Genomic DNA, 27,041 nt, shown 5'->3' with positions numbered 1-27,041 from the left:
TTTCGATATTTTCGTGCGCACCACTTCAGTACCTTTGACAGCTTTGCACGCTATGTATGAAAATGAGTATAAGTGCCCATTTTGAGAACCACACCACCACACTGCGAGTTGAAGCAACGCCGAAGGCTCGTGTCTCGCAGCGCCGCCTGTTGAATAACCATTCGAAGAGTTTGCACACTGTGAAGGTAAAAGCGCTCACACCGAAGAGCTCTCTTTACAACGCCTACACACACACACAGAGCTCACAATTGAAGAGGGGCCACTGATCGTAGCAATCGTATTCAAAAGACTCACAATTGAAGGGGGGCCACTGATCGTAGCAATCGCATTCCAAAGACGCCGCGTTGTCGTAGATTGTTTTTCACCAGCTAGGTCCTGTAGGAATGAAGCCAAGGCCAAGGCTGGGGGATTCCTCGCCGGAAACGTAAAGGAACCAAGCAAACGACGTGAGGCTCGCGGACGCGGTTCGTGGAAGCCGACGACGTTCAAGCCACGATCCGAGCAGCCCTAATAGCAGCGATATTGTAGTGAGTGCGCAGGCGAGCTGGATGGAATTAACCATTCTGATGTTAGCCTGAGACTGAGGCAGGACTGTTCGACTGTTCCATTTTTCTTCCACTTTGAAACTTCCTCTTTTCCTGCCTCAGTCTCAGGCTAACATCAGAATGCCTAATAGCAGCCTTGCTTCCGAGAAGACTCTATATTCTTTCCGGCGGGCACACAATACTCTGACAGCGTGCTTGCGGCTGATGTGGATTGCAGGAGGTGGCTAACAGGACGACCAATGCACAGAAAATAGGTTGAGCACACACAGCACGCAACGATTGTCGCCGCCATGTTGAAATAAAACCAAGCTGAGGCAGGCCAAGGTTCAGTTTAGTACACAACCAACATACTTCATTACAAAGAATTAGATAGATGTTTAAACAATTTTTTTTACGTTTAAAAGTTCTAATGTATGTCAACTAAAACAGAAACATTCACGTTGCGTCAAATGAGTTTCGTCGTAACCAGCGAACGTCGCCGCGTCGCCATCGCCAGCGTAACCAAAATCAAAAACAAAGCAAGCTGCAAACTTTCGGGCAGTTTCAGGCCTTAAGTGCCTTCGAAGAACTTTCTCCGAAAAACAAAAAGTGTCTCAGGTGCCGCCGTGCCCATGGACCCAGCTGTGGGTTTGAGTCTACTTGGTCAGTACTCGCCTATTTGCTTGACTTTTTCAGTGGTTTCTTTTCGGAGCGTTTGTGAAGTGTCCTTGTGTGTGTGTGCAGGAAGTGTGAAGGGGAACGCGGCGAACGTGTGGGGCTCCTTGTCGCACACGTGCTTTGCGCATGGAATGACCTTCGAGCTTTTCCCAAGGAAGTCCCGCAACCGACCCGTCACCACGGCCTGTCACTGAGCGAGCAGTCAGATTGCGGGAACGCACACAGAGGCGAAGGTCCCACCGAAGCCGGAGGGGGGGACGGGACTTCGTAAGTGTATCGGGAGCTTTATCTCGTGGATCAGTGGACAAGACGAGTTCTAGAAGTCGGGTGGCGCCTTGGTAGCACCTAACTATGTGGTGTGTTTCGCGGAACCCATGACTGCTAAAGGTACCCATTACGAGCTGGCGCTCGTATTTGCACCCCGTTTGCTTTCACTACGGGTGTTCGAATTCAGGTTCGATTCTCTGCATTGATGATGTTGCTTGAGAAGAGTTTTTTTTTGACAAGGGCACGAACTTTTTATACAAAATGCTGTATATGTTGCACAGATTTGGTAGACCTCTGGCTGTAGTGTATTGTGAAGGTTGTGGGAAAAAACGCGCGTTGAGTAATTACAAAAAGATATATATATATATATATAATGCAGTGTCGAGTACCGTCCGACGGCACTCTTGCAGAACGTTCACGTGCCGTGCAATCGCACTCCACTCACGTCTTCAAGTGCCGTCCGAATGTCTTATGTAAAGCGAATTGTCACAACGAGTTTTTCGAAGTTGTAGCGTAGCTTATTGGAAATTGTAGCATAGCTCGCCTCATAGGCAGCGGACCCGGATTCGATCTACAGTGTGAGCTTACTTATTAAAATCTTTTTCTCAAACAATTTGGTTTGTCAAGGCATTTGGCGATATTTACGTCATTTCTTTTTTACCATTAACGCTGGGGAAAAAAAAGGATGTTGTCGACGAAACTTTGCTTAAAGGGGGCCCTGCAACAACATTTTGACTGGTTTTTAATTTGCACCGAACTTGAGCGCATTGAACGTAGTAACTTAATCTTTTCTCAAATTTCGCTTTATGTAAAGTTATAGGCAATTTAATATTACAAAAACAAACAAAAAATAACCTCCTTCATGGCGTCGTAGGTCCTGGCTTGAGTGTGAACTAGAGGAGTAGTGAGCTCATCGAGCGCTCACGGCTGCCGCACTCCGTGTCGATGCCTCGAGAGGGCGCCACTAAAGCATGTTCTGGATAGGCTGTATGAGGCGGGTGGCCAGGGCGGCTTGCATTGCATTTGCTGCGCGATTAAGGACTAATTCGGCATAACACTTCATTGGCCACAAACTACAGCAAACACGGTGTAAAGATCAGTTCAGAACGGGAGCCACTTCGCGCTGCCATACCGCCAAATGGCCAAATCGCTAGCCAAGCCCGCGCTGAAAGCCTTCGGAACGCTCGGAACCGGTCGAATCCTCGATCCAGTATACGACCGCAGCGCCGCCGCGTACATCCGGGACCTTTCTACGCTCGGTGTTCGTCGGAGCCTCATCCCACAAGCCTTTTCTAGTATGCGCCGTTTTTTCCGCCGCTTGGTGGCGGGTTTGTCGCCGAGTCTTTTCTTGTTTCCGTACTTTATAAACTGCATTTGTTTCTTTTCTGATCTAAATTACCGAACAAAAACTATTTTCATACATAATTAAAACGGTCCGCGACACTTATATTTTGTATTTCGACTAAAAAAAAAGCTTTTAGCAGCTCTGACCAGTGGGAAGCCCAGGACCAAAGACGTCACATATTGCGCGCTTTCGGCGATGCCGGTCGCCCTCGTAGGTGGAGGAGGTTTCCGCGTCTTCCGGTTAAAAGATGACTCACTGATATTTAGTTACTTTCTCCGTGCCCGCTGGCTTGCCCGAACCCCAAGAGACGTGGAAACCGCAAAGAAGGTAGGCGCTTAAATATGATTGCAGTGCCCCTTTAACAAAATGGTATGGGCGTCCCTTTCCGGAGGTACATGGGGGACAGCGGGGCTTGGTATGGGACAGAGGGGCTGGACGCTGCGAGGCGTCATGTGCAACGGGGCCAAGTAGGTTAATAGTTTTGTAATTAGCAGCCGCATACTGTTGCCGCGAGGCGGCATGAATGTATGCGGGGGGTTGGTTAACGAGCTCCCCAGGGATACATGTGCTGTTCGACTTTCTTTCGGACGGCACTTGTAGGCACGGGTGGAGTGCCGTCGGACAGCACTGTAGACAGCCAAAAAAATAACAGAAAATAAGGTGTTTTGAACAACTTTCTTGAAGAGATCATGAACTGATTTTTCAACTACTTCCTCGTCAGCTTTCCCCCTCAGTACATAAGCAGAGTGAGAAACCATGTGGTCGTATTTCACTGAAACCCAAACTTCTGCCAGCAGTCTGAGAGCCGGCATGGACAAAGCCCTACATAAATTTCACACTTCACATTTTTGCAAGTGCTGACAACCATGAACGGAGCGACGGGACAAGCGATGGCGACCCTTTTTGCTATCGCTCAGCCGCACGACGAGGCACACTGCATGAAAGCAACTGGAGTAAGCGACCAATGTGATGAGCGACGTTTTCTAGTAATTCAAGGACCGAGCAGCGTTACAAGCGACAGTGAGAAATCTTCGTCGCTGTTGCCGATGCTCGTCTCGTTGCTCACTAAATCGCTTACATGCGGTCCAGCCTTAATTGTCTGAAAGCGAGAAACACGTGCCACGAGTGAGTACTGTGCTGCCACTCACTTCCAAGTGCCTCTCATTTCAGGGCTACGCTGCCATTTGCTTCCAAGTCCTGCAAGGGCCTCCTGCTCAGGCGCTTTGATGCCACTTACGAAACTAGCACAAACTCGTCAAGGGGGTTTAGGTGGGGTTAGTCATTCGGCGTGTTTGCCGCACCATTCTTTACGGTGCCTCGACAGTCCACAGTCACTTCACAGTAACAAGTTGGGACGCCATGATGACAGTGGCACATGTGCCTGCTTGTCTTATTCACTAGAGGTTTGAAGACCAACTGCAGACTTTCGACAGCATGAAACTTTCGGTTTTGTAACATCATTGTTGCTTCCTTGGGACAACTCTTAATACATGGGAGGAACAAGATGGCAATTGCACCAGTGGGGAATACCTCCAGGCACTATAGCTGTACTAAAACTTGCTTGATCACCTGTTTATTTATGATTATCTTTACACTTGCAGCGTTACCTATGAGGCGGGGTTTCCCATCCAGAAGAAAAATTTGACAGGGCCATAGGCAAGGCCAAGTTCGACTCGCGCTGCCGATCCTGTTGTCCTGGTACCTCTACAAGGACCAAGAGGCGTGTGACAGGCCAACCTTCCAGGCGTGACAAAGTATGGCGCCGTGGGAAGGAAGCCCATTACACCTGTCAAAGTGGATGCAATTGCAGGTGCGTGCCTTGCTGCATGTCCGCCTTCCCGGCTGTAATTTATGTAGAAATTGGCAGGTTCAGCATCGTGCATTATATAGGTTTTATAGACCATACGCGAAATAACTCTTGGGTATCATCATCATGCCACTCGGAGCGACATGTGGTGGGTTTTGATATCTTGAATGTGCAAATTCCACTATACCTCGTCTCGCCTCAGCATGAACTAGGTAACTGCGAAAGCTGTGCAAGCGCAAGCAGGTAGCCCTGGCTGGAGGATGGAACCGCAGTATGTGTGTGTCCACAGGTTTCCAAGGTCAACGGCAGAAGCTTCCGAGGGTGTCCCAAGCATGCACCAGCAACTTCGGGAGGATACATGGGCACTGCTATCTTGGAAGCACTTTTCAAGATTAAAGAAAACGAACACAGTTGGCAAAAACTTGTGTCCTAAGGCCCGTTCACACTCTTGCAACCAAGTACGACCGAGAGAGACGAGATCTGTTAAAACTTCTTAAAAGTTCTTAGGACGAGGATACACACTGGGTGCATTCTGGCGCCATCTATGCGATGACCCTGGAACTGCATTTTACAAGAGCGAAGGTTTCGCGGAATTTCCGAGGTCAAACGTGTGTAATACCTGTAAGAAAGGCTTGTTTATAACGTTGACAAAAGTTTTCCGAGCCAAGAAAGAAAGGATAATGCGCAAGAGAAATAGTAAATATGCTGGACCGCCAAGTTTACACTGCTACCCAATAGAGGGCGCCAGTGTGTCCTCTCGTTATAAGAGGTTTTAAGGAACCCAGTTTTAAGAGGTCGCAAGTGCGTGAACGGACCTTTAGAGAACCATGCAGTGAACGGAAAACTTAACAGTTCATGCGTTCTTGGCATTTCATCAGGTTGTCGGCAGGCCTCTTCACGATGTATAATATGTGCATTACTTTGGTATTTGTTGATTTTTCTGGAAACAGGTGCCAGCAGGTACGGGCATAGACAATACAATACAATACAATAAACTTTATCTTTCCAGAAGTACTGGAGGGTAATGGTAATTATATTCGTGCATCTGTGCAACTTTTTTTGTTATTTTATTTTAAAGCTAGCTTGCTATTTAGTTTTGAAAGAACTTCGTGGTTCCCATGGCGAACTTGCAAACATTATATTGGTGTGCTCAAAGCCAGTCCAAGGTCAGAACTAATGCCAAGCCATCTAAAAAAATAATGTGACCAGAGACAATGTCATTTATTATGTTGTAAAGCTAGGCCTCGCAAATATTAGCCAAATCGGGTCCAATAATACCCACCCATGTAAGAGGGTGTCTTTAGTGCCCATGCTTGTTGTTTAATTAGACCTTGAACATGTTCCTTACTACGTAGGATATGCATTACAAATAAGTTTTCTAGTTAACGGTGGTGTTCCTGTTAACAAACCATTGTGTAAGGTAGGTAGAAAATAAGAGTGAAGAAGTGAACTTTGGTCTTTAATGACAAGTAGGTTCATATGGAATCATTTTTGCTTCAGTGGAGGCTCAAGTATGCACGATACTGAAGGGACTCTCCTTTCAGTCGACGGAGACAAGGGTACCACAAGAGCCAGCGAGGGAAAGAGAACGGGACCTCTTGGTGTCAACGCCTTGCCGCCTGCGTGGCTGTGCCCCGAACCGTGCAGTTTTTGCCGAGGTAAACAATCTCTACATTCTCAGAGTTCTGTGGACAAAGGGGCTGCTCAAAGATTACACAGCAGAATGGCGCCCCGCTACAGAGCACCAGTATATGTCGTACCATAGCCTCCTTTACACTGACAAAACCTGGCAGATTGCCATGAGAAGCGGTCGCCGAAATGGAAAAGGTGGAGTGGCATACAACGGAGAAGAGTCTCGCCGCAGCGGACGCGAAACACGAAAAAAGTATGTTTTGGGTCCTCGCCACTGCAAAAGCTGTGTGCTGACGTCCAGGTTCCCCGAGGAATGGCTCTTTAATACTCGGTGCTACCAAATCCTCACGCTCCAAATCTGTGACCAGGCACTCTATGACTCCGTCCTCAAACTGGCAGGCTTTGTGAGTTTAGAGGTGCTATGGTCATACTCTAATCCACTTTACTCCTTTTTTTTTTTTTCAGGGGGAGGGCATCTTTTTGTTTGTATATTTAAAAAAGAGGGTTAGACTGTTATGATTAAATTGGTGCGGACAAGCACTAACAAGCTCTGTTTGCTGCCGTCAGGGCCTACGCTATTCTTATCAATGCCGATCTTCGCAAAAGAAAACAAGATAGGGGAAGGGACAAGAGCGGAGGAAAGCCGTGCCGTTTGCGTGGTTGATGTAACCACTCATACTAAAGATAAATCACATGCAACTATGGTGTTTTAAGAAAAATCTGTTTGAAAGGGTGTCTTCGCTATGTCAATCTGTAAACATATTTTTTTAAAGCTGGAGACCAAGTAGATAAGTATCATCCGCTCTCTTCTCAACTGGTTATTTCAATATTTTATTAGGAATACTTGGCCATGACTTCAATACAAACCAAAGACCAGATTCGGGCTCATGTTGGAAGGCGGTTCTTTCCTGCCAAACTTCAGAAATATTTATCTAAGCAAAGATGATAAACAAATTACTATTAGTTTTAGTGTCCCACCATTTCTGCATGCAAAAGATGCCTATATCCGTACAGCACACGAAATTATATAGGATAGTTTATAGTGCAGAGATGCATTATTTTGTTACTCAGATGGAAAATTGTGATGATTACTACCTTGTAGTAGGCCTTGTACATGAAGCATTCCCTCACATGCACACAGATGTTAAAGCAAGCTTTAAGCCCTCTCTAAATTACATCGTGGCTTGCTTTCGTTACAACTAAAAAGGGAGCACAATAAGATGGGGACGAGAAAGGAAGAAACAAGTGCTCACGACCAACTAGTTTATTCAGAAAAAACGTCTTCCCTTCCTTCCTTGTCCCTGTCTTAGTGTACTCTTTTTTTCATTGCAGCCACGAAACAGCTTGCCCAGCAAAGAATTTTATAATGCTTTCTTTGACTGTACTAGACAGTCTCAGTACATAAGCCTCAGTCTTGCCTAGCACCTAGCTTATGCGGGGTGCTGCAGAACAGGTTCAGCTAGACTTGGTACCCTCCCCTCTTTCCTCAGTAGGGACCATGCGCCTTGTGCTTCAAGTGCTCTTAGTGCACTTACTGATTTATTATTTACGTTCCCTTTGAGCCTTAAATTGATATTCTTTTAAAAGGAAAAGCAGACAATAGCAGCAGCAGCATCCCCCGCCCCTCCACTCTCTATCTCTCTCCATGGGAATATTTTAGGTTCCTCCTGATGGCTAAAATAATTTAGAATGCAATAGTCTGCATTTTTATGGTGTCCATCTGTAACCTGATACATCATCAGGGTGTCTACCAACCTGAATTTCTCAGGGAAATCGTCAAAAAATTGGCTTCATCAGGGAAAATGATCACTGAAAGTGGAACGGCGATACGGAACAAAGCTTGACGGTTGCGCATGGGCATGACTATGCTGAATAATGTTTCCGAATTATGATCCTTTGACCCAGAAGTGGTCAGGAACTTTTTATCGAAATAGTTAAGGGAAATTCTATAAAAGTCAAGGAATTTGAAATCAGTAATTTGGTAGACACCCTGATGCACCGGTTCCACCGTACGGAACACTTCACAATCAAGTGAGAATTGGGGAAAGCAAAATATAAAAAGACAGCAATGGGCGTCTGCCTCACTTGCCTTCGCTCTGCTGCATGAACTTTCCATCTATGACTGTGGTCACTTAAGATGTTTTCGAAAATTTTACTTTGCTCACCAACAACTTCGTCTGATTTCCAGAACTTATTTCTTATCATTGTCTTTTTTTCCCCAGGACCCAGTAAAAACTTTCGGGAACCCGGCATTAATTTTCACTGGAAAGCACCCATGGACATCTGGCAGCATGTGCGTTGTCTGCGAGGACCTATGAATCGACATCCTGGACTTTTCAGCAAGACTTTCTTGGGTATTAGCCATGCACTGAGTATAGAAAGGTCAGTATAGAAAGGTCAGTATGTAGGGGGGAATTGACGAAGCACACTTTTTGTGCTTGAGCAGCTCATGGGTAGAAAAATACAAAGATTTCGGTAAGAGCTGTGAAAGTTGTGACAGCACTGGGAGCACATTCCTAGAACAGGGAAAAAGATTTACCAATAACGGTTACTGTTTTAATGTTTTCCATATGTATTTGGCGAATATTCCAGCTATAATACAAAGGTTTGTGTGTTCCATTGTGTATCTAAACTTCTGTTAGATTTTTTTGTGTGCATCCGTTCATATGAGGATTCAAACCATAGAACAAGAAACTGCAAAAAGAAAAACGAAGCTTTGAAAAAGCAGCAAGTAGGCAAACAAAGCTTTTAGGAAACTTTTGTCATTTTCTTATTCTAATTTAATCCTCAACACCAAGCATGCAAAGCAAGCCTTCACAAAACTTGTCATTGTGATTTATTTTCGTTCTTGTCTAATAGCTATACCAGTTGTGTGTATTAGTATTATTTTTAATGATGTTATTTGTTTAGTTATTGTGATAAAACCATTCTGATAAGCTGAAGCAGGATTTTGAGCAAATATGTATCACATTAGTTTCTAATAACGTAATTGTTTTAAATACTTGTGGCTTGTTTTGCATTACCTGCAAGGTAGGACTCATGAAATTGCATTTTGCACAAATGGCAGTGATATGAGCTGAGAGAAAACAGCTATCTTTATTGTTAAATTTGAAGATCCCTGCAATTTATTGCCACCCACCTGTCCACTCAAAGCAGGCATGAAGCAACAGAACATGCTCGTTCACACCAGCTCTTGCCAATAGTCTAGACATGTGATAAAAAAGAACTAATAAAAAGTTAAGCTGCCAATTAAAATGAAACTTTTACTTTTTTTTTGTTGTGTGCAAATTCCAATGTAACAAAACAATGCTGTCCTGAAAGCTTCTGTTGTGTTTCATGATAAATTTTAGAGCAGCATTCAGTTCAGCATTGTTAAGACCATTTCGTTCATTTTTCCATGTTTCATTACAAGAAATTGTAAGATATCAGTTCTGCATTTCGACGTTTACACTTGCAGACAATTGATGTTACCGCTTCTTTCAGGTGAAATTGATATTTTCCATTTCAACTTCTATACTTTCACACAGCTGATGTTATTACCCTTGTTTTAGAGAAATTCAAGTTGAACCTCGCAAGCGGCAAGAAGTTTCCTAACGATCACAATGCCTCCCTGTGTTCAACAAACTGATACTTGACTAGGGCTGCTATACTCCAGACAAAGTGAGAGTCAGGAATGACTACCTTTCGGAGAGTCGCTCATACACTCCCATTACTCTTTTGCGATAGGAGTCGGGGGACTCTTCATAAAAGGAGGGTCCTCACAACTCTTGTTAGAGAGTCACGGGGATTACCAGGAAGGAGTCGTGTGACTCCTTTTCTCCGTTGAATAAGAGTCTTAAAGAGTCGCAGTTGACTACGTCACCTGGAGTCGCCCATACACTACCATGACTCCAGTGCGATGAGAGTCGCAGGACTCTTTTAAATAAGAGTCCAGTGACTACAAACTGGAGTCGTGGAGGAGTGAAATCTGTAGCGCGCAAAGACCCCCCCACAGGGAGTCGTGGCGACTCTCTTTAAAAAAAGAGTCGAGGGACTCTACAAGCTGGAGTTGATTCTGCGGCGCGCCAATACCCTCCAAAGAGAGTCATAGCTACTCTTTTTTTATAAGAGTGCAGAGGGAACACTGAAGAGCTTGTTTCCTTTTGCGGCCGACCTTTCTACCTGTGGGCGCCACATGCCGGCAGCTGTGGCGCAGCAACAGCTGTATGCCTGCCAAGGGAGTGACTGGGAAAGTAACGGTGGCCGGAAGTCCAAAAAACAAAAAAAAAACAGGAATGTCACGTGACTTGACCGGCCAATAGTGTGCGCGACGGCTTGTTCAAAGGATGGCGCCACTTTTCCCAGGATAGAGGGGCTTCACCTACAGTCACCCGCGCATAATGCTCGACCAATTATGACTCACCATCGATGCGCTTCCCGGACTACGTATGCTGGACTCAACACAATTCGCCTTTAACAGTTTCCTGGGCCGGTTTGCTGATCTTGCGGCCGCGGCTGCGGCTGCGGCGAAGAGGGATTTTTCTGTCACGTGACCAGTTCCATGGGGACAAGGAAGTACCCACCGTCCCTGCCTAATGGCGGAGAAATCCGTGTCCCTTCAAGCACAGAAGCCTAATTTCGCTGGCAGAAATTGACTGCAGGGACTTTCAACTGGAGTTCATTTGACCGCTCTCTTATACTGTAGGAGAGGCAGATAAAGTTATGGCCAGGAAGGGTGTAAATGAGCCGAAATAAAAGAAAAAAAAACACTCGAGATGAAAGCGGTGGCACAATATTTATATACTTCCGCCAGCGCCGGCGTCTCGCGCCTTTCACTGTGGTCGAGAGGTTAGAGCGCCGGTACTTACCGTCGCGGCGCCAAAGTCCCGGGTTCAAATCGCATCAGTAACTCTCTTTTTGTTTTCTTTTTGACTGCACTCCCACTAAGAATGTAGACAAGGCCATACGAGCTCTATAAAATCATTGGGCGGGTAGTTCTGACTCACCAGTTCATTGTTCATGGCCTCGGAATAGCTTTTTGAACGGTATTAGCGCACACGTATGAAGAAGAGAGAATAGACAGAAATTAGCGCTACTCACAACTGTATTTACAAAAATGAAGAAAAGGAAGCACATCATCAAGATCCCCATAAAGATTACAAAAGAAAGAAAAGGAAGCAGCAATATAAAACACAAAGTCAAGTGTTCCCTCGCGCGCACACGCTTGAGACACTAACTACCAACTAGCCCAGTTATCAACCCTCGGAAGAGCGCATACATGTCTCTGGCTTCCTTTACCAACTTCCGCCACGCCTCCTGCATCTGCCGTACACTCCGCGGAAAGTTGACAATATCTTCCCATGTCCGTCTCTTCGTTCGCCAGGTAACTGGGCTGCTGAATTTCTCTAGAATTTGTTGTTTCCATTTTCCAACTGCTCTAATTATTTCCATTTGTTGATCCAAAGTCATTTTAGGTGTTTGCGTTAGAGAGAGGGTTTGTGATGTCGACGCCTGTTTCATTTTCGCATTCGGTCGTGATCGTCCGCTAATCTAACTAAAATTCAACAAGTAATGTGGTAATATTACAAAACGATTGCCACAACAAAATGTAAGGAGTATAAATATACTTTTTATCACATTCCATGCAAGTAAAAGTATGGTCGCTTTTATTTCGGTTTTACTACTTTCTCAGACGTTTGACTTGCTGCCTTGCTTGTAGGATTTCACTCAATCAATGCATCCACAGCTGCTAGTCTTTTTTTCTTTCTGCTCATATTATGAAAGTCTTTTTTTTTAATTGTCACAACTGCAGTTCTTATTAGTACTAAACGGGCGTCTCCTGTTATTGAAAGGAGTCGTAGCAAGAGCGTTGTATATTTAAAAACACATAAAATTGTAGTTCATGCTGAAAGGATGCTTGTTTCGGCTCCGTTTTTGTGAAAGCCATACCGATGCTGTTACCTTGGTTTCCTTTTAATGAACATTATGAAATGATTGTATTAGCGCGTTAACTCGCTTCGATCTTTTTTTTTTTCCTTACCGATGTTTCGATTGAACAGGTGGGACTAACAGTAAACACCGTGTAAGGCGCAGTAGTGCAAGTGTATGATTCCTAAAAAGGGTCACAGTTAAAAAGTAAGACACGCGCAAAATACAGAAAAAAAGGTTCTAGCGCGATTTGAACTCGAAACTTTGGCGCCGCGACGGTAAGTACCGGCGCTCTAACCTCTCGACCACTGTAGAAGGCGCGTGACGCCGGCGCTGGCGGAAGTATATAAATATTGTGCCACCGCTTTCATCTTGAGTGCTTGTTTCTTTATTTTGGCTCATTTTTACCCTTCCTGGCCGTAACTTTATCTGCCGCTCCTTCAGTATAAGGGGGCGGTCAATTGGACTCCAGTTCAAAGTCCCTGCAGTCAGTTTCTGCGAGCGAAGTTAGGCTTTTGTGCTTGAAGCGATACGGGTTTCTCTGCCTTTAGGCAGGGACGCTAGGTACTCCCTTGTCCCATGGAGCTGGTCACGTGACAGAAAAATCCCTCTTGGCCGCAGCCGCAGCAGCGGCCGCAAGATCAGCAAACCGGCCGTGGGGATTATGTATGTTGCATGGACTATGAACAATCGCCAACTGTCGCCTGTGGCCTAGGTAGGCTGGACTAAGTACGACTCGCTGCCAACGTCGCATGCTAACTAAAAGGCTCGACTCAGTATAACTTGGCGCCGATGGTCCCCTGATTTTTAAGTACGCTAGGCTAAGTGCAGACATGGTAAGTAATCCGTAGAAGTAACGTATTACTAGTAATTTGTTACTTTTCTCAGTAATTTTGTAATTGCCATGTAACTTTTTTTTTCGGAAGTAATTTGTAATGTAATTTGGTTACAAAATATTGGTAACGGATTGCTTTGATTACTCGTTATTTTTTTTTAAATATATGAGCATAATACAGTAACTGGAGCAATACGAGCAGAACATTCTGCAGCATAAAAAGAGCAAGTTCATCAAAATAGAAAACATCAGGAAGGGAAGAATAGCCGGAAATAAAACACGATTTTTGTATGACCGGTTACTAGAACCACTAGAAAAAAGGGGAAGGCATGTACAAATTATGAAAGACAGAGATCAAGTAAAACAACGCCGAGTAGGCTCTCCGTCGCCTTCCAACGTATTTTCTTTTTCTCCCGGGCAGGAGAAAACTCTTCGTGGTTATATGTTTTTCTCTTTTACACCATTTCACCCTTTCCAACTTCTTCGAGGTCTCCCGTGACCTGCACAGACAACAAACGCGGGTCCTTACGATACTTATTTTGGTTTACTTGTCTGGGCATGGTGGTCGAGTCCACTCTTCACTTTACAGTCAATTGTCAACATAAAAGTGAGGAGGGGGGGAGGGAGGAGGCTAGGCCTCTAAGGAGTGCTGACAAAGAGAGAGAGAGAGAGAAAGCGAGAGCGTAAAACTGATGTGATCCTCTTTTGTTTTGTGAGACCGATGACCACCTTTTTCCCTCGCTCTCCATGCCCCCTTCCCCTGGCCTTCACGAATATTGGTATGAAAGTGAGAACCGAGGCACGATTGATAACCCGTAACCGCCACTTTTTCTCCGACCGTTCTAGTTTTCAATCAGAGAGTGTCTGTCATTTCCATGGCCATCTCTTAATGAAATGTTCGAGATTCAGGGCATTAAGAAGAACGGAAGCCTAGAGTTTCAGCGCATATTTTGCTTGCCAAAAAAAAAAAAAACATAAATTGTCATCAGCAAGAACAACGAACTCTAATTTACGGAAACACATCAAGGTAAGCTGGGACACCTGTATTCTGCATTGGCTGTACATTGTAACGTTAGAACCAAGTTTTACTTTTCTTTTGAATATTTGAATAACAGGCGAAACACCCGAGCAAAAGGAAGCTTTTGTAGATTGCTTCTTTTGCTCCGAATCTCGTAGCGGAGGTAGACGCTGCTCCTGAGCATGCGCACCGCTATCTTTGTCTGCACAATTCCAGGGATCACTTCCGGAGGCCGTAAGCTAGTGGGATGGCGGGTGTGGTTGCAGATTTCGGTGCCTTGTCAGCTTACATGTGAACAGAGTGCCCCTAGACTCTTCCTCTTAAATAGAATATTTTATTGTTACAAGGACTATCATAACACGGGCGTATGAGAAATGAGAAGTATTGGTTGCAAAACATTTTTGAAAAATATCAGAATTCTTTTTATTGTTTTCTTCATAAGTGTACGGAAAAAGTAACGTGAAAGTAATTTGTAACGTAACGAGTAAAGTAATCCCTTACTTTTCAGCACAAGTAAATTGTAACGGTAATCCATTACATTTGGGGCTCAGTAATTTGTAACTATAATCCATTACATTTTCAAGTAACGAGCACAAGTCTGGCTAAGCGTCAGCCACCGCGGACAGTTGAGCGTGTTATCTCTGGCGACCGTCGGCGGCAGGCCATACTTAGTCCTACTGCTTGCGCTTTCTTTTACATCCTCCTTGTGGCGCCGAGGAGAGACGTCAGACTGCGGATCGCCTGCTATGGGCTATGCGCTTTGTTTTCTAAGCTAAACCGAAAAATTGCTGCAGTCACTGAGCAACCTGTCTCCAAAGCGGGGACGACAATAATTAAACGTTCGCTTTAAGAAGTCCTGGCGCCGCCGCGCCTCGAACGCCTTCTTGATTTAAAGGCTAAAAAGGATGAAAATGTTTGCCCGACAAAGCTTCGAGATGGAAGCCTGGGCTTAAAAGAGCCAAATTAATTTCCGCGCAAACCGTCGGCATTCTTCGCTGGCTAAGCGCTACGAAGTCTGAAAGCCTTCAAAACCCCGCTTTCGGGAAGTGTGCGCGTTCTTTTCATCCGGGTGTCTCCTAGTTGCTATGAGAGTTATAAAATAAGCGATCTCGTAATAAACAGAAGAAAAATAAAAACACATAAAGAGACTTTTCTCCGATGAGACGCAATTTGAAGTTCGGTGAAGGGGCCTCTTTCGGTAGTTTTAGCTTCTAGCCTCACCCTTAACTTTGCAAACGGCGAATGCTACGGTCCCTGTGATCCAATCAGCGCGTCGGAGGGAATCACGGTACCATACTCTAATTCACTAGTGGCGCTAAGTGATGTCAAAGCCGTGGGCAAAAGTGAGAGGAAAGCCGCCTTGGGGTTGACTCGGTACGATTTTCCAGTGATGGGCTTATCTTCTTGGAGGGAAAAAAGCAACGCCAGAGAAACACAAAAGAGGGTAAGAGAGGAGTCCCTCCTTTCCCTCTTCTCCAACTGCTTGGGTTGCGCTCTTGCCCCTGTACATAGCCTCCTATTTACTGACAAAGTCTGGCAGATCGCCGCGAGAAGTGGCCGCCAAAATGGAAAAGGTGGAGCGGCAGATAACGGATCAGAGGTGAGCCACGTGACTGACGCCCCGCTGCGGCGAGATGTCGAAACGCGCTTCTCTCGAGCGAATGAGCGTGTTTCAGGTCCTCGCCACTGTAAAAGCTGTTCACTGATGTCCAGGTTTCCCGAAAAATGGCTCTTTGATGCTCTGTGCTACCTGATCCTCGTGCTCCAAACCTCCGATCGGTCACTCTATGGCTCCGTCGTCGCACTGCCAGGCTTTGTGAGTATAGAGGAGGCTATGCCCTGTATCATTGGTAAGGGCTGTCACATTCCCCACCTCCGCCGCTCTGATTGGCTCGAAGGGACTGTAGCGTGTGCTCTTTGCCAAGTTTCGGTGAGAAGTATAGGTCGTTCTGCCCACCTTTGAATATGAAGGAGTAATGCTTTCGACATTTTTATTCACCCCTTACTTTTTTCTTCTTGGTAATAAAACGCTTGCTTTAAGAAGTGCGCCTTTTACAATTTCGTACATGAAGCACTTCTTCACGGTCCCATATTTTAATTTAATTTTGATTAAAGGAGCGTTAATCGAAAAATGGAGAGGAATAATGATAACATTACTCTTTAGAGTTTAGCCCAATGAAATATTACAAAGTAGTTTCCCACTCTCCCTTTCTGTTTTTTTCTCTCTCTCTTTATATATACATATAAGGAACAGACTGTTACGTAGGATGATGAAAAGTGTATAAGAGAGTAAACGTACTTTGAAGCTTTTAGTGGAGTTTTATTACATATTGGCCGACGTTTCGGCCTGAGTCACGCCTTTATCAATACTTGTTACAAAACATTCTTCGTCGTTGGAACTCAACACCCCCGATTCCGGTCACGTGACGTGCATACCTCATAGAAAGCACAATAACAGGTGGCCACTTATCATACGTGGGAGGGCAGGAGTTAGCGGCGCGCAGCTCAACACGCCACAAGGTCACAGGCGAAGGATCCCCCGCCAAAATCAGCCCGAAGACGTTCGAAAAAAAAAAAAAAATGGAGGAGTTCTGCGATTTATAAGCTATAAGGCTCGCAACTAAACTCACCACAAGGCTAACCACACAGCAGGAACCTGACCACACGGATAAAAAGCTGCAAATCACCCCCCCCCCCCCCCCCCCCCCCAAAAAAAAAAAGGAAAAAAAAGTGTTAATTAAGAGGACTGACGCTCAACAAAAGGCAAAACTAAACCAAAACCGCACGCCTACAGCGTGTTTCGGGATGATCCTTGCGTGGGAACCTCCGCCTGTGACCTTCTGGCGAGTTTAGCTGCGAGCCGCATACTCATGCCCTTCCACCTAAGATACGTGGCCACCTGTTACTGTATTTTCAATAAGGTATGCACGTCACGTGACCGGACTCGAGGGTTCTGAGTCCCGACGACTAAGAATGTTTTGTAACCAGTCTTAATGAAGGCCTCACTCAGGCCGAAACGTCGACAAATATGTGACGAAACTCCACTAACGGCTCCGAAGTGCGTTTAATCTCTTATATATATATTTAGCATTTTTTTTTTAAAGATTTACATATTTGTTTAAAGAAAGCCGTGAAGGTTACACTTATGCGGTTTGTGCACGTGAGTTATACCGCCCGGGAGACATAGTATAGGAGGCTAGTCGTAACGATCATAAAGTTAATTAACTTAAATTCGTTAATCAATTTTTCAATTATTGAAAATAAACATATAGTTATAATTAAAAACTTGCTCAGCATCATTGAAAACCACTGAATTAGTAATTTTCAAAAAGACTCTGAGCACGTGAGAAGCGTTGTAGTGCACTAAAGTTACCACTCCTGCAGCAGGTGCAATGCAAACGGTTGCGGAACGCGGATGATTAGATTATCATCGTGTTCCGCAACCGCTTGCATTGTACCTGCTCCACGAGTGGTAACTTTAGTGTACTACTACGCTTCTCACGCGCTTATAGTCTTTTTGAAAATATGTGATCTAGTGGTTTTCGATGACGCTGAGCAAGTTTCTTATTGGAACCCTATGTCTATTTTCACTAATTAAAAAGTTAAATAACAAATCTTAATTATTTAGCTGACTGGTCGCAGATATTAGCCACCCAAATGATGCCCCCCTGGCCATATAACTCACCTCCACAACTCATATAAATGTAACTTTCACGGTTTGTTTTTTAAAGTATGTAAAACTAAAAAAAAAAGTATATATCTATATATATGTATATATATTTATATATCTTTTCTTTAAAGTTTTACATACTTTATATATATATATATATTGTCACGAATGACAATTGATGAGGCAATGAAAACTGAAGAAAACTAAAGGTTTGATGGGGCGAACTTTGGCCCAAATACAAAACAGATTAAGGCTAGCGTCGCCGGCGTCGATGGCGGCGAAACAGCAGTTTTGAACGCTGGGCCGAGACTGACTCCAGCTTGCCACGCGGAGCACCTTTTGTAGCCGCGTGGGTTTCTGCAACATTCGCCCTCAGCGGCGTACCAACTTGTTCTTGAGTGTGTTGGCAAACCAGCCCCCCCCCCCCCCCCCCCCTGGTCGCATATTTTTACTAGTACTGGGCCGATCTTTTGCCGAATCGAAAATTCGACGCAACTTTTGACGAACTTTTCTAAAGATATGACAACGATACGGCAAAAATACAGTGTTGCCAAACTTAACAATAATATTGTGTTTTTTCTAATGAAAAAAATTTTGTTTTTTTCTTCTTAAAATAAATACATGTAGTGCCTTTTGAAACAGTTATGACTAAATAAGGTGATATTCTACAAGATAATTGTATCGATGTCGCTTTTGTGTGTTTACTGGCAATTTTACTGTTTGCTTGCAGAAAGTGGCGTGACAACGAGGTTGGGTAGTAGCCGGCGCAGTCACGAATCACGCTACGAGAGTTTTGATTTTGAGGCTTCATCAGCGCACACCTGCAAGTGCGTTTACATTGTTAAAATAAAGGCAATCACTGCGTTCTTACGTTTTCTGAAAGTCACTGTCTTGTGCGCGAAAACGAATGCAACGGTTTCTGAGCCTTCACCAGAAGAGATAACAATATTGTAAATATGCATGTTTTTTTCGATTTGGGTCACTAGACGTCAGCTTTGCATGAAAGCGCGCGTTCCATATTCGCAACGTGCCGTTTTTAACCTTTAAAGGGGCAGTGCAACGGTTTTAATGTTGAAATAATTGCCAGTTTGCATTTTTTATATTGTTTACACAAACCCTAGTGACCAAAAACGCGTTACCTTTCCCCGAAAAACTGCTATTCTGCTGCGTAATCGCAAGGCAAAAAACGAATTATTTGCCAATCTGCAGCCGCCTCCGGCGGCTACGGGAACTAAAATGACGGCATCTCTGGGGGTACGCGGAAGTCAACAAATCCTGTCCCCTTCCGCTGCTACACTTGCCGTCAGCCCCGTGGCGAACCGTCCTTTGTGTCCATCGCTCGTCGCGACCTTCGACGAGGCTAATCCTTTAAAAGTAGACAACCGCGGAGGAAGCGGCTGCGGTGTCTGAAGATAGGGCACAACGGGAAACCACGTGAACCCCCAGAGTACGCCACTCGAAAGTCGACATGGACGTCGTGGAGAGTTGAGAGGCACTTCGACCTTCGATTTGTTTCATTTTTTTTTTAAATAAGAAATAGCGCTCGCAAGGAAATGCGGTTTTCAGTTTTTCGCTCCATAGGTGACACAGATTAATTTTTGCAGTTAATTGGCCAAAGTCTGAAATCCGTTGCACTGCCCCTTTAAAATTCCGATTTCTGGTGTTAGGACACACACCGACGTTGAGGAAGATTGGGAGAGTTAGGAATGTCGGATGTGCAACGTCGAGCATGATAGTTCTGTGTTCAACGAATACTTTTCATCAGTGTTTACTAACAAGTGCTTGGACTCATTCCCCACTCTCCTGGAAAGCTTTACGAGCGCATGCATCCTATTAACGCTAACTCCGCCGGTATTAAAAATGTATTGATAAACTAAAACTCTTGTCCGCTGCAACCGACAACATCAACTCTAAAATAAAAAAAAAACACCAGTGTTATTTCTAGTGAGTATTTAAAACTCATCTTTATTCAGTCCTTATCTCAAAGCTGCCTTCCATCTGGCTGGAAGGTGGGAAGGGTAATTCCAGTCTTTAAACAGGACAGCCGCACTTCCGCATCTAATTATTGCCCTATTTCTTTGACTTCAATTTTATGTAAACTACTTGAGCATATCCTCTACTCCAATATCATGAGGCACCTACCATCCCATTATTTTTCTTTAAACAGCAGCACGGTTTTCAAACGGTACTATCCTGCGAAACACAACTCTACGACTTCACCCATGAGTTGCACACTAACCTTGAATGTCATGTCCAGACTGACGCAGTTTTTCTTGATTTTTCCAAAGCGTTCGACCGTGTCCCCCATCAGCACCTTCTTTCTAAACTATCATCTCTTTGCCTCGACCAATAACCCTTTGCATGGATTCGAGACTTTCTTTTTTCCCGTGTACAGCTCACATCCATTAATGATCATGAATCTTCCTTAATAAATGTGTCTTTTGGTGTTCCCCAGGGGTCCGTACTTGGACCCTTACTCTTTTTTATATTTATTAATGACATTCCCATTGGGATTTCTTCAAAAATACGCCTTTTCGCCGACGACTGCGTCATCTATAACAAAGTAATCTGTGTGCAAAATAATAATCAGTTTCAGGAAGATCTATATAACATTAACAATTGGTTCAAGGAGTGGATGATGTCATTAAACAAGTCTAAATGCAAACTAATTCACTTCACCAGGAAAAAAACCACCCTGTCATTCAATTACTTCTTGGAGTCCGATCTGATTGAGACCGCTACTGTGTATAAATACCTTGGGGTAAGACTAATATCTGAGCTTTCCTGGAATAACCACATTGAAGCCATTACTGCCGATTCATCTAGAACTCTTGGACTAATCAGACGTAACTTAATAAGCGCTCCAACCTTTGTCCGTAAGCTGGCCTTTGACACGTACGCCAGACCAAAATTAGAATATGCCTCAACCATCTGGAATCCCCATCAACTGTACCTCATCAATACCCTAGAGGCAGTTCAGAACAGAGCTGCTCGCTTCATTTCATCCACTTATGACTTTTCTTTCAGTGTCTCAGCGCTAAAACGTCCACTAAACATGTCCTCTTTGCAGCTTTGAAGGAAAGTCTTTCAGCTGCGGCTTATTCATAAACTCTACTACCACATTCCCGACCTCAAAATCACTTTGTTATTACCCCCCGACCGAACATCTTCTCGCCTCAACAACGGCTGCACCATCAAACGCATGTCTGGCTCAACTAACGCTTTCAATCGGTCATTTATTCCTCAAACCATTAGTGACTCGAACAGTCCCCCATCCTCCATTGTCATCATCTTGAACCCTGCTGATTTCTCCTCTGCAGTAAAACTACACCTTTCTTGTCATTAGCTCCAATTTTGTATAATTTCTTTGAGTTCCCCGATTGTATCATACTTGAGTTTTGGATTTGATATTGTTCAAATTCTGATTACGCCCCCCTTATGTAATGCCCTTAACGGGCCTTTCAGGTGAAATAAATGAATGAATGAATGAATGAATGCAGATGGATGAAAATCGCGAAATAACGCGAGATAAAAAGCAATAATATTCTGTTTTGGCACAAACTACTTGCGAGCCGAAAACAGGATTGTTATAATAATAATAATAATAATAATAATAATAATAATAATAATAATAATAATAATAATAATTTTATTTGCACATACTGAAAGGGGCCCATGTGGTGGTGTGCGGGGCTAGGCAGATAGGTGAAAACCCTTACGCAGAGCGCCTGCCAGCCAGACTTGTACGTAGAACTACTTTACTCAAGTTACTGTAGTTTAACTACTTTTCTGGGTAGTTTAGTAACTTTCAATTACATTTCTATTTTAGTAATTAGTAGTTTACTTTAACTACTTTTCTGAGTGACTTACACTCAAATTACAAATTACTTTCGAATTTTAGTGGTTGTTTTGCCTATCAAAATATGTTGGAAGATCAGCTGATATTTGCAGAGGGGGAAGCATGTGGCGTGCAAAAGGGGGGAAGGAAGAAAGTGATGTGTATAGTTCAAAACCCCCCCCCCCCCCCCAAAATTTTAATGAGCCCCCCACTGCAACAACACTGCTACGAGGCGCGGGGAGCGAACAGACACGACGTAAGAGAGGCCGAGTAACTGTGGGATTAGCTCCGAACACTGGCGTTTCTTTGTATCCCGAAGCTCCAGGAGACTTGACGCATTTGAAGAAAGGGCTTGTCCCCGCTCCTCCCCAATGTAGGAATTCTTGCTCACTACAGGAGGTGCACACACTGCATCCTCACTCAAAGGGGGTAACAAAGTGCAGCACCCTCTCTAAAGTTAATCTGGTTCTCCTGTTTATCTTGTGCTGTCTTTCGAGACGTCATCTGGTCATTTCTCTGAGTGAAGAAATGGCGGCTATAAGACCGATACAAATAAATGCCTTATAAGTTGATTGTGTTAAATGTTTTTTTCAGAGAGAATAAGGCAATTACTCTGTAGGCGTATTAGTCGTCGCCATTTCCAAAAAAAAAAAAAGAGCTGATGACGTCCGATTTTGCCGCCCTTCCCTAAAAAAAACTGATGCACCATCGATTTCCCCTAAAGCAATGCATACCGGCCAGAAAAGAAGAAGAAAAAAAAAAAAAAAAAAAAAACCCCGCTGTATAGGAAATGAAAGGGCATTCTGAAAGAGTGTGTTAAAAAGTACTTCTACTTTACTTCGGAAGTTCATTGTATTTATAGTATGTTCCTTAAAGTACATTGCACCCGGTGTACTTACTACTTTACTTGAAGTACATAACCTAGTAGTTTTTAGACGTACTTTACGCAACACTGTAAGCAATCATACACTGTCTGCAAAATCAAGCTCATGCAGTGCTAAACCTCAAAGGTGAAATGATACATCCGCAGAATATCCTTGACCAAAAAGAAGTACACAGCAATTAGGCATACAGAAGCAGAACCAGCTATACGTGGCTTGCATATGACGTCATTTCCGTTGACCTCCAGAGAAAAGAGGGAGAAGGAGCTCCCCTCTTATCAGGATCCTCCTTTGTGCCTCCCAGATTTTCACAGGCGTCGCTATTCTCCTCCCAGAAGGTTATAGAAGATTAACCTGTCACTCAAAATTCTTACAAAAGCAGCTTCTCTATCCTCCTCTTACATGGTGTTCAAAAGTATGCGATGTGACGCCAGCGCAAGGAGCCTATTAAACCATTTCTGTGAAAACACAAGCCGCTTTATATTCGGCGAGCAGAATTTCGCTCACGCATCAAAACCTATGTAAGTACTTTCTTGTTAGCATAGAAAAAAAGAAAAGTAATTTCAAAAGTAAATCGCTACTTTTTACGGTAATTAGTAATTTATTGAATTACTTTTCATTTGAGTAATTTCTACTCTTCTCAAAGTACTTTTGAGGCTAATACTCAGTAACTTAACTTAATTAACGAAAAAATAGTCAGAGTGCAGGCGAGCTGGTGTAAGTTGAACATAATTGTAAACCTGAGATTGGGGCAGAAAAGAGTACACAACAGAAGGTAGTAAAAGAGGAGGCAACGTCTCAAACTCAGCTCCAAAGTTTATTTCGAACACGCTTTATATACCCCATCTCCCACGCCGTCTCTACAAAAAAAAAATACACACATGACAAGAGGACAATGACACTTGGGTAAGCGGCGTATTAGGAAACTTTTCTAAAACGGCAACTTTCTATTAAAATCAGAGACAAGCGGAATGAACCAACTGTGAGGAACCGACGAGTTGCTATAGGGTGATTTCAGATAAGATCGACCAAAGGGTGGCTGGTCGACATTTTTAAATCAACTGATGTTTCTATATGACATTGTCTAGTGTCTGGTATAAACGAATCCACACTTAGTTTTGACCAGAAAAAAAATTTGGAGACAAGAAAAATCGTAAGGCAGGGAGAGATGGACAGTTGCAATAACGCGCACTGATGGAGGGGGCAAGTTTGAAAGTGAATAATTAAAACAATAAAATTAGGAGAATTTTAAAACTTTTTACAAACAAACTATGGGTACAACTTGCTTGTAATATAAAGTAATAATATTTATTAAAAATTTATTTAGTTTTCTAAAAATTGCCAAACATGCCTGCTCAAACGACAAATGGCAAACTTTGGAAATCTGTATCTCATGAAATAATTTAATCATTATTACATAACTTGCAGACATTATTTTACTAATATATGGCTATTATTGAAAAAATAAATAAGGTATCTGAGTGACACAATAGTTACAATATATTTAGGCAAACATGGGAAAAAAATCAAACAAAGAAAAATTCCAATGCGAATAAAAAAAAAACACCACCTTCGATTTTTTTTAAATTTGGGTACCCTGTTATACTCTATTTCGGCATTCATTTCTATTAAAAACATGTTGCATCATTGCACTGTGAAAGAAGAAACAACTCCCCAAAGTAGGGTCCTTTGTCAAAGCCTACACTTAGCAGTGTCCTATACAAGAAGTGACTCTGAGTTCCAGTTTCATGAAACTTGCACAAATCTTTTATATACATTTATTCAGATGAAGTCATTGATAAAAAGAGCGATCGGTCACACAGTAAAAGGGAGGAGAAACTATATACAGCATTTTACATAAGCGTACAAAATGGTATCATATTAGAGACTAATGATTTGAGAAAAGATGATGCAGTGTGAAGTTGTACCTTCCGGTATATTTTACATCTAGAGTAAAATAAATAACTTTACTTCCACACACAAAAACAAAGATATAATAGTAGGATATTTAGGTTGGCTGTGTATTTACGATTACAAACAATTTCAGGTGACGGATGCCATACTGCCTAACTGGAGCAGCTTCGATGCTCTCGGTGTATGCATGAATCGTGGCAAGCCGATATATATTATCCTGCTCGAGGATAACATTTTGGGATTTTTTTTTATAGTGATCAGATAAAAATTATTAGTAACCACCAACAAAAACAGTAGGTTAAATACCCCGTGAAGAAAAATGTGATAAATAAGATGTCCCTGCATTCAAAATGAGCAGTCCTTGGGAAATCAAATTCGGCACTTTACGCTAAGGTTTTCCTCGCTGTACCCATTTAAAAAAGTTGCTTCCAAGCGGATCCGACTGTCCGTGCTACATATACGTCACAGGTTCCTTCTGTTGATGACTTGCTGAGCCGCCACGCGTGCCAAGACTGAATGCCAGGGAAGGCGCGCACCGTCAGCCACTCTTCTTTTTTTTTTGTTCACGATACCGAACAACCTCATTTTCGTCCAGATATACAAGATGCACGCCTTTCAGTTCCTTTGATAGAACGCTCACCATTGTCCTGACCGTCTGAATTGCGCTTACTGAACGTTCTCTCAGGTTGTTCAGCGTGGCCTGGTGCTTCACGAGTCCGCCAACTCCGTCACATGCATTTTTCCCATGTCCAGATGCAGAAAATAACCACTGGGCTTGTGGGCAATCGTCCTTTGCAAATTGGTGAAGCTGGTAGCGATTCTTGAATTGACTGGCGGCGCCGTCACTTACGTACGTCACGTACGAGTATACCGCAACGTTGTCTTCAACCCACTCCTTCACTTTTTCTAGAGCCAAGCAAGCGTGAGCGGCGTCGTGACAAAGGTCCTCACTGATGATGGCAAAGCTGTTTGTAGATTTTCTTGTCGTCACTACACATGTAAATATCGAAACTTGTTTTTTTTTTTTTTTCCAGTGATGTGCTTGCACTTTGTCAGGAAGCACGATGGTCCAGTTTTCAGCAAAGTCAAAATGAAAGACAATGCTCCCGCGTTGCATGCACTGTTTTTCATTGTAGATCGCTTTACCTTGCGTTTGCCGGATATGGTTGGGAAGTACCCAACTTCCAATTGTCACTTGGATGACTTTTAGGAAAGTCTCAGGTTCCAAAGTTTTTTTCACAAGGTCGCCGGACTCCCATGTTGCAAGCACAATCTCTTCATCCTCCGGGATATCAAGTTCCTGGAGTGTAAGAAACTGGCCTTTTGGGCAGTGATCACAGTCTCCTTGAAGGCACAGTTCTGTTGCTGGGTCGCACAGAAATGCCGAGTTCATTTCACCAGTGTTGAATGTTGAGCCTGTAACGTTCTCTAGAGCGGCAATACAAAAATAATAATTGGCGCAGCGCACACAAACGCACACTTCCTGGTGTGGAATACATTGGACCCATCTAGGGCGCAACGAATAAAATTTCGTTAGCCCAACGCCGGAATCGGGATGCTTGTCTTTGTATATACGGAAGGCCTCTCGTATTGAGCGTGTCATGAAGCGCATTGGCACGAACGTTTTCTCTCCGTTGAGCATGACAGAGATGACGTCCTTCTGGTTGGGACTTTGGCGCGAACATTGTAGCTCGTCTTTCGTGAAGTACTCTAGGGCAGCAGACAGGTTCTCAGGGCTCACCTTGCACCTCGTGTAAGGATCCGGCTCATACCACACGCCATGCTTTTCCTTGAGTTTTCGGGATTTACTGATGAGGTACATTGAGGCCTGTGGAATCATCTTTTGAACCTCATTCTTCGTCAGTGTTGACGGCAGGAGTGTAAGCAGTTGACAACGTTCCCGGAGAGAGGTGGCGGTTTCAAAGGCCTGCCGAAAGTTGTCCACCCACTCAGTGCATGTGGAGCATGTTGGTTCGGACGACCCCGATGGTGCGTCCCTGTCGTACGCAATACGTAGCCTTGAGCGTATATTCTTGACAGCAACCTGCTCCAGTTCTGTCTGCTTTCTCTTGACATAGGCAGGCCTGTCCCGACTTCTTACGACGCTTGGCTGTCTCAGCGGCGACACATCTGTAGGTAGTATGCTGCGATTTAGATCTTCAATTGCTTCTTCAGCTGGCACAAATATGTCAGGGCACTGCTCTGAGCTTCGCATCGAGATCTCCTTAGTGATGTGCATGAAGCAATGGTAGCACAGGTAGTCCGTCGCATTTACTTTGGTGGAACAGTCAGGCGGAAGAATTTGCTTCAACGAGTTTAGGTCCAACTCGCCAACACTTCGAAAATTCCGCTGCTTTGGTATAGTCTTTTTGTGTTTGCAAAAGTAATCTGCACAAAACACTCGTTCGGAGCTCCAGGACGTCTTCATAATGTATACATAAATAATAGAAATTAAACCCCAACTGATGGCATATAATTGCCAAGTGAAAGAACTACTGGGTGCACAAGTGACAAGTCCGAGGCTGAGGAGCTCACTCACTGCAAACGTACATTTGAAAAGAGAGGTCACAACTGAGGCTGTCGGCAAAGCTTGATCCACGTCAAAGGAAGAAAGAGGGAAAGTCTCCAGACAAAAAATTGTGGTCAGCGGCCTTCGAAAAAGACTTTCCGGAATCGCACTTTCGTCCCTCCACGCGCTGATATGAAAGCACCCGAGCTTCTACCA

This window comes from Ixodes scapularis, unplaced genomic scaffold (assembly GCF_016920785.2).
Source record: "Ixodes scapularis isolate PalLabHiFi unplaced genomic scaffold, ASM1692078v2 PGA_scaffold0__279_contigs__length_252992795, whole genome shotgun sequence".
NCBI lineage: Eukaryota > Metazoa > Arthropoda > Arachnida > Ixodida > Ixodidae > Ixodes > Ixodes scapularis.
Note: the sequence above shows the minus strand (reverse complement) of the source record.